This window comes from Otolemur garnettii, unplaced genomic scaffold, assembly GCF_000181295.1.
Source record: "Otolemur garnettii isolate 467f Iridium unplaced genomic scaffold, OtoGar3 scaffold00308, whole genome shotgun sequence".
In the NCBI taxonomy this organism is placed as follows: domain Eukaryota; kingdom Metazoa; phylum Chordata; class Mammalia; order Primates; family Galagidae; genus Otolemur; species Otolemur garnettii.
Genome location: NW_003852703.1, coordinates 75,801 through 83,438, shown reverse-complemented (window position 1 = coordinate 83,438; position 7,638 = coordinate 75,801). Strand labels below are relative to the sequence as shown.

The 7,638-nt window shown below is 43.7% G+C and overlaps 1 pseudogene; it reads left to right on the top strand.

The window, feature by feature from the left end:
• Positions 1–1,452: 1,452 nt before the first annotated feature.
• Positions 1,453–2,730, top strand: LOC100961516 (annotated as a pseudogene).
• Positions 2,731–7,638: the final 4,908 nt, after the last annotated feature.

The following is a 7,638-nucleotide window of genomic DNA, read 5'->3' as shown; positions in this document are numbered from 1 at the left end:
GATCAATTGTATAGTTTAGAAAAACAAGTCAAATTAAAATATGATTGGAATGTTTCTTCTTTTTCTGTGACCCCTGTTCTTTATAATAAAATATTGTTTCCTTAAAGTCAAAAAACATTTACTAAATCATGAGAATTTAACTGCTGATATAATTACATTACAGCATCAAATATATAATACTTTTAAGCAAAAATTAAAACAAATTAATGGAGATAAAATTTTAAAAGGTATATCTGAAGGAATTGCTCAGCTAAATCCAAAACATAAAATTTATACTTTATTTGGAACTTCTGCCGGTTTTCTGTTCTTGTTTTGCCTAATTTGATTTGTGTTTTATTGGATCATAAAAGAACTTTTACAGGTAAAGAAAACAAGTGAGCGAAACACCTCTGTATTTTTGGCTATGGCAGCAGTTCAAGGCAATAATTAAGAAGGGGGAAATGTAGGAGATAAGATCCCTTTGCTCAAGACATGGCAGTTCGCCTCAATGTGCTCCTTCAGGAGATTGTTTCTGAGAAGCATTTCCTTGAGGGTCTGAGCTTCTGTATTTGCCTATTGATGTGCAGGTATATTGCAGAGTGACTCTCCCTAGGGGGTGTGGAGAAACAGCTGAAGTGTAAGCTGGAGGATGGACAGACCGCACTTGGAGCATTGGGTTCTATTCTCTGTCTTCCTCCTGCATTAGCATTATAATGCATAACTTTACCTTGGGCTAGCGAGGACCGACAGCCAGGCTCCAAAATGTTTTACTCTAAACAAAATCAATTGTATATGTGTTCCTCAGCCTTCACACTAAATTGTAATCTTAAATGGTTGCTTCCTAATGTTACTTGACTTCTTTGTATATGTGTTAAATTCTTACTGAATGTTGGAAAGTATATAAGGTAATCAGTAAAGTTTAGCTGGGCCGCCAACCAGAGCGAGTCCTGGTCTCCCTTGAATATTCATTCCGTCTGCAGTTCTTTCCCCTGCATCCCCATCAGAATCTCCAAAGAACTTAACACCGAGACACTGGTATCCTGTCGTGGGAGAATTCTTCTCATAACAAAACCAGGTTGGTGTCTCAGAATGTCTGAGTATGTTTTTCTCTCCATGTGTGTGTAATGACAATATTCCCCTCTGTTTTGTTTTCCCCTGTTATTGTTTTGTGTCCTATTCTTTCTCTCTTAACTAAATTCAGGCTCAGAAGTGACAGATAGATCCAGGCACAGTGGCTCACGCCTCTAAGAATATCATTCTGGGAGGCCGGGGTGGATGGATTGCCTGAGCTCACCAGTTTGAGAAAGCCTTGGCCAGAGCGAGACCTCATATGTAAAAATAGTGGTTCCGTGCTTGATTTGCCACCAACGTGCGTGCGTGGACCCAAATCAGGGTGGTGGGAGAGAAGGCAGCGGTAGCAAGGCTTTGGGCGCAGGTAACACAGCAGTCTACTGAAACTCTGAAGCCAGTACCATGGAGTTCCAGCATAGGCCAGGGGGCAAGACTGGCAGTGGGGGCATGGCCTCCTCATGTGAGAAACTGGAACCGGCAGGAACGCCTCCAGCAGCTGGCCCTGGAAGCCACCGACATCAACAAGGACCCATATTTTATGAAAAACCACCTGGGTTCATGTGAATGCAATTTCTGCCTCATGCTTCACAACGAGGGAAGCTATCTCGTACATACCCAAGGAAAGAAGCTTCAAACCAACTTGGCCCAGCGAGCAGCCAACAAGGCGAAGGAGGCCCCTTCCCCCAAGAAGGTCAAGGTAGAGGTGAAGAAGTTTGTGAAGATTGGCCGCCCAGGCTACAAAGTGACCAAGCAGAGGGACTCAGAGATGGGCCAGCAGAGCCTTCTCTTCCAGATCGACTACCCTGAGATTGCTGACGGCATCATGCCCTGCCACTGATTCATGTGTGCCTATGAGCAGAGGATAGAGCCCCCAGACCGGTGCTGGCAATATTTGCTATTAGCTGCAAAGCCCTATGAGACCATCGCCTTCAAGGTACCTAGCAGAGAGATCAACAAGGCTGAAGGCAAGTTTTGGACTCACTGGAATTGGGAAACCAAGCTGTTTTTCCTCCAGTTCCACTTTAAGATGGAGAAGCCCCAGCTCCACCCAGCCTTCCTGCTGGTCCTCCTTGGGTGAAACGGCCTCTACCCTCAATGATGAATGGGTTGCCTCCTTGGCCTCCATTGACTGAGTCTTTGCCACTACCCCTCCTTGGGGGCCTGGTCTGGCCCCCAATCCCTCCCAGGGCACTTGTACCCTCAGGGCCCCCAAGACCTCCCCAACTGCCTCCACCAGCCCCTGGGGTCCACCCCCCAGCACTAGTGGTCCACTTCCCCCACGTGTGGGGTCCACACTCCCCAGCCCCTGGGGTCCATTCCCTGGCACCAGTGGTCCACCGAACAGCATCTGGGGTTCACCGCCCAGCTCCCAGTGTCCATCCCCAAGCTCCAGGGGTCCACCCTCCTCCATCAGCTGGGTTTCATCCTCAGGCCCCTGGAGTACATCCCGCAACTAATGCAGTTCACCCCCACACCCTAGGGGTCCACCCCTCAGCCCCAGGAATCCAACCTCAGCCCCTGGGGGTCCACTCCTCAATTCCTTGTATCCAACTGCCAGCTCTTAGGGTCCAACCCTCAGCTCCTGGGGTCCACCCCCCAACTCCCATGCCTCCAATGCTAAGGCCCCCACTCCCATCCGAAGGTCCCGGGAATATACGTCCTCCTTCCCAAACCGAGTAGTGACCCCTTTGCCCAGCAAGCCTGGTGTTCTGTGTTCATGCAGTTTCTCACAAGAAAATTTTCATCATTTGTACTGTCCTGAGCTCAGTAAACAGCCTCCCCCAATTGTAAAATAAATAAATAAATAAGAAATAAAAATAAAAATAGTGGGTCTTTGTTGTGGGCACCTATATTCCCAGCTACTTGGGAGGCTTAGGCAAGAAAATCGCTTAAGCCCAAGAGTTTCAAGTTGCTGTGAGCTGTGATGGCAGGGCAGTCTACTGAGGGTGACAAAGTGAGATTTTTTTCTAAAAAAAAAAGAACTCAAGGAAGGAAATTGTAGCATGATAGTACTTATCACCAGATCTTGATCAACATCTTTCACTTTATCCTGAATATGTAAAGCAGTGCTTCTCAAGCAGAGTAATTGTGCTCCCTACCTCTGGGAATGAGTGGAAATGCCTGAAGACATTTTTGGTAGTTTCAAGTGGGGCGCTAGTGGAATCTCATGACTGGAGGCTCAGACTACTGGTAAAATTCCACAACGCCTAAGACAACCCCCACAACAAAGAGTTTTCTGGCCCCAAATGGCAATAATGCCAAGATTGAGATGACCAGCTCCGGAGCATGGCAAATGTTACTCCCCATCCCTATGTGCATAGGTTCAGAGTCTAACTGAGCTTTGGTGTCTGAGAACCCTGAATTAGAATAACCATGCTGCCTCTTACCAGGCATGTGCCCTTGGAAATTGCATTTAACCCCTCTGAGCCCTAGTAGAACCCGCCTTGGGGAAGGAATGAGTTTTCACAGGCAATACTGATAACTAACTTACCACTAACAGAACCACTGCAAGGAGTTAGAGAAATAGTATGTAAAGTGCCTACCAGTTTCTACCAACTAGCAGGCCCCTTACATTTTAGTTTCTAACCCACCCAACTTCCTAGTGTTATGGGGTGAGATTAAGGACCACCAACCCAAATTAGAATTTCAAAAGGAGTCTTTTATTAACCAAGAGGCTGTCTCAGTGAAGTCTAAAGCAGACTAAGTGAGAGAGCATCCAGGGGTCTGAAGTTGGGGGTTTTCTAGTTTAAAAGTTGGCAAGGAGCCAAAGAGCTGGTCTGAAAATTAGCGATTAGAAGCAAAAAGAAAATTGGCAAAGAAGCAAAAAGTGAACACGGGGTCACGATGACCTCTTTTACGGAAGCAAACCTTGCCATTTAGCGGTTTAGCCAATAGGTAACATAAAGGGCAATTAGATAACAATAAAGTAATATAATGCAGATTTAGTAACTAATGGACAAGTAAAATAATTTGTCACAGTACTTAGCTCATTAACTCTCATGATGACAGTTTGTGGCCTATTCGTTCTTATCTTGTCCTGTTCAGGCCTGATCCGGACCGATTTAAGAGAAATGGTATTTGGCATCACTTCATTTACCTCTTTTTCCCTTCATTCTACCCAGGGGGTGGTGTGAAGCCATTGTGAGGCTGCCTGCATCCATCTTATGGGGGTGATGGTGCAGCAGGCACCCATGAGGCTGCTCGCACCCATCTCACCAGCTTCTGCTTCTGGAAAGAACTTAAACCTACACTACATAACCCTGAAAGCATAACTGTGTCCTAGAGAGCTTCTGGAAAGATGATAACAGGAAAGAAAATATGCTCACACAGATTCAGATAGTATATAAAAGTGGGTGCTTCTTCCGTGTTTGAGAGACATCAATTGGAGTTGGGGCGGGGAAGGTGAGATTGACCTTCCTGCTTCTCTTCTTTTCTCAATGACAAAGTCCCATATTTAGGGGTAGCATGAACCCCATCAAAGCCATAACTGAGTTTTGTCATAATTTGGAGTATATTCTCCTTATGAAATTATATGTGGGCATTGATTATTCCACATTTCCTCAATTCCATCCTGAAGGGATTTCCAAGAAAAATTTTCATGATAATTTCAAACACACTCTTAGAATTTGGACCCTGATTAAAAATTCCCCTCCATAAAATGGACCTCCACTACTACAAACAGCTCCCTGAACCATGTGGCAGTTATAGGTTTAGCATGTTGCTTGATGAGTATGCAATCAGGACAAGGGGGATTCTGGAAATGTTTCTCAAAGAAGATCTCCTGAAAAACTCTCTTTGCTATAGGTATGGCCCTTGGCAAGGAAGCCACTTTCCTTGGACACACAGATGCAAAACTCCTCCAGCAGACCACAGCTAGATATGCATTGAAGTCCTTGGCGTTTGTGACTGTCCCAGGGCAGCACTGCTGGGTGGAGAAATCTGTGCCATTCTGGGACAAATTTATAGGAAGCCTGCGTGCCAACAAATCTAAGACCCATTCTCCAGTATCAACTTTATAATAAATGAATGAGGTCGATGTAATGTTCTTCTTCTGTCATATTTTCCAGTTGGTGTATAGGTAAGACTAGGAACAGGAAGGTACTGTGGGGGCCCTTTAAAGATGTAAGCAGTGAGAACAAGAACAATAAGAATACTTTGGGAGTCTGTGAGATGCAGAAAGGAGAGTGGAGCATGGGCCTATCCTAAGACATTCTGTCCCCCCTCACCAGGACACAGCAGAACAAGTGCCACTGAAGAGCAGTTTACTGTGGAGAATTCTGAAGGGAGATGCCTGGGGCTGATTAACCCCAGTGTCTCCTTCCAATCTCACCACTCAGTTCTTAGGAATGTCCAGAAATTTTTTAGGTGTGGAGAAGGAGCCTGAGCATCACAGTTCCTATTGACATTTGACGTGTTTTTGCGATGGTGACGATTTTTTTCCTAGCAGTTGCCATAGGACCCTGACATCATTATGACGACAGTGACCACTTTTTTCCAGAAACCAACATGACTTGGTAAGAACAACAGGGTCCTGCGTTGAGGTGTGTGAGACTCAACTGCGGGTGCGGGTGCCCCACGTCAGGGGCTGAAACGCCCTAGGGTGAGATGAGACTGACGGATCCTGAGTCAAGGTCGCCTAGTTCCCGCTTTGGGGCTCGGCCTCCCGCAGGCTCAGGAGGGAAAGATTTGGGACACTCCTGGACACAGTGAGGGTGGTGTCCTTCCCCAGGGCGTCCTGGAGTTACTTTTCGTGTAAAGGTGGGCAAGTGAGGATGAGACAGGTAATGACTCTGCTGAGTCCAGACTCCCTATCTGTAAAATGGGGTGAGGATGCTCACCACGGGATTGCTGGGGCCACAATTGCGAAAAGACTTGGTTTTAATAACAGAGATTCCAATGTATCTGTCAGATGCCTCTCGAGATATATGACTGGTTGGATGGTCTTCCTAGTATTTTGAGATTGTAATACGCACTCTTCAATAGTCACCACTTTTTTTATCCATTCTATAATGAAGTATTTTTGGTAATTAGGAATCTATGAAATGTTAGTTAAAAATTTGAAAAGGTCAGATGCAAGAAGTAATAATTACCTTATAGTTTATTAGAAGTAATACCCAGCCACATATGTACCTTAGAATATATCTAAGTGTTGGGCCTAAATTTCATTATGATTATTTACAAAGATGTGACATTTTCAATTCTTCAAGGCCTTGACTCCTATGCTCCCTCTGCCCTGGTCCCTTTAAAAGACAGCATTTTTGTCACTGAATATTAGGTTTCATTTTTAAGAAATTGACTGAAATGGAATCATATCAGCATTTCGGGTGTATTTCTCCATTTTAGCCATATATGTCTTTTTAAATTAAGCTTATTTATTTTTGGATTTACCCACCTCCTTTTTTTAACCCATATCAATGCTTCATTCCTTTTTGGTTGCTGAGTAGTTCTGGCACATGGCTACACCAGGAATTGTATTATCCATTACCTATTTGATGGATATTTGCATTATTTCCAATCTGTGGTCCTTCTAAATGAAGCTCCTCTGAGAAGTTCTGAATAGGTCTTTTCATGGAAATATACTTTCTTTCCATGTGTAAATATTTAGGAGTACAGAGGCTGGATGACATGATGCATTTAACCTTAACACTTTAAGAAAGTGCCAAGCTGTTTCCAAGTGTTTGTACAGCTTTGAATTGTCACCAGCCGTGAATCAGAGTTTCATCCTACAGAAACTTGGCATTGCTTGGTATAGTCAGTCTTTTGAATTTGGTAACAGTATCCCCTTGTAGATTTCATTTACCTTTCCCTGACAATCAGTGATGTTAATCACCCTTTCACATGCTTATTTGACATTTGTATTATTTTATTTAGTGGAGGGTCTGTTCAAATATTTTGCTCATTTATTTATTGGGGATTTTTTCCAATCATATTGAGATTTGTAAAATATTCTGTATCCTGGATACAAGTAAGTTATCAGGTATGTGATTTTCCAACATTTACTCCCAGTGAGAGAAAAGTAGTCAACTATGTATTTGGAAGAGCTGAAATGTTCATCTTTGAGGAAGTCTTTTATTGATTTCTTCACTTATGAATTCGGATTTGGGTGTCTCATCTATGAAATCTTCCCATACCCAAACATCACAAGGATTTTCTCCTGTGTATTTTGGTCAAAGTTTTATAGCCTTAAGTTTTATGTTTAGGTCTATGATCCATTTTGAGTTATCTTTTGTATGTGATATAACATATGGATCACAGTTTTTATTGTGAATATAGATATATATTTGTTCCAGCACAATTTCTTGTAAAGACAATCTTTTTTCTTTGACTTGTCATTGCATCTTTCTCAAAAATCTGTAGGAGATAAGTTCCCCTTGCTCAAGACATGGCAGTTCCCCTCAATGTGCTCCTTCAGGAGATAGGTTCTGAGAAACATCTCTTTGAAGATAGAGCTTCTGTACCTGCCTATAGATATGCAGGAATATGCAGAGTAACTCTCTCCCTAGGAGGTGTGGAGAATCAGCAGAGGTGTAGCTGGGGGTAGACAGACTGGTCTTCGAGCATTGGGTCCTGTTCTCTGTCTTCCTCCTT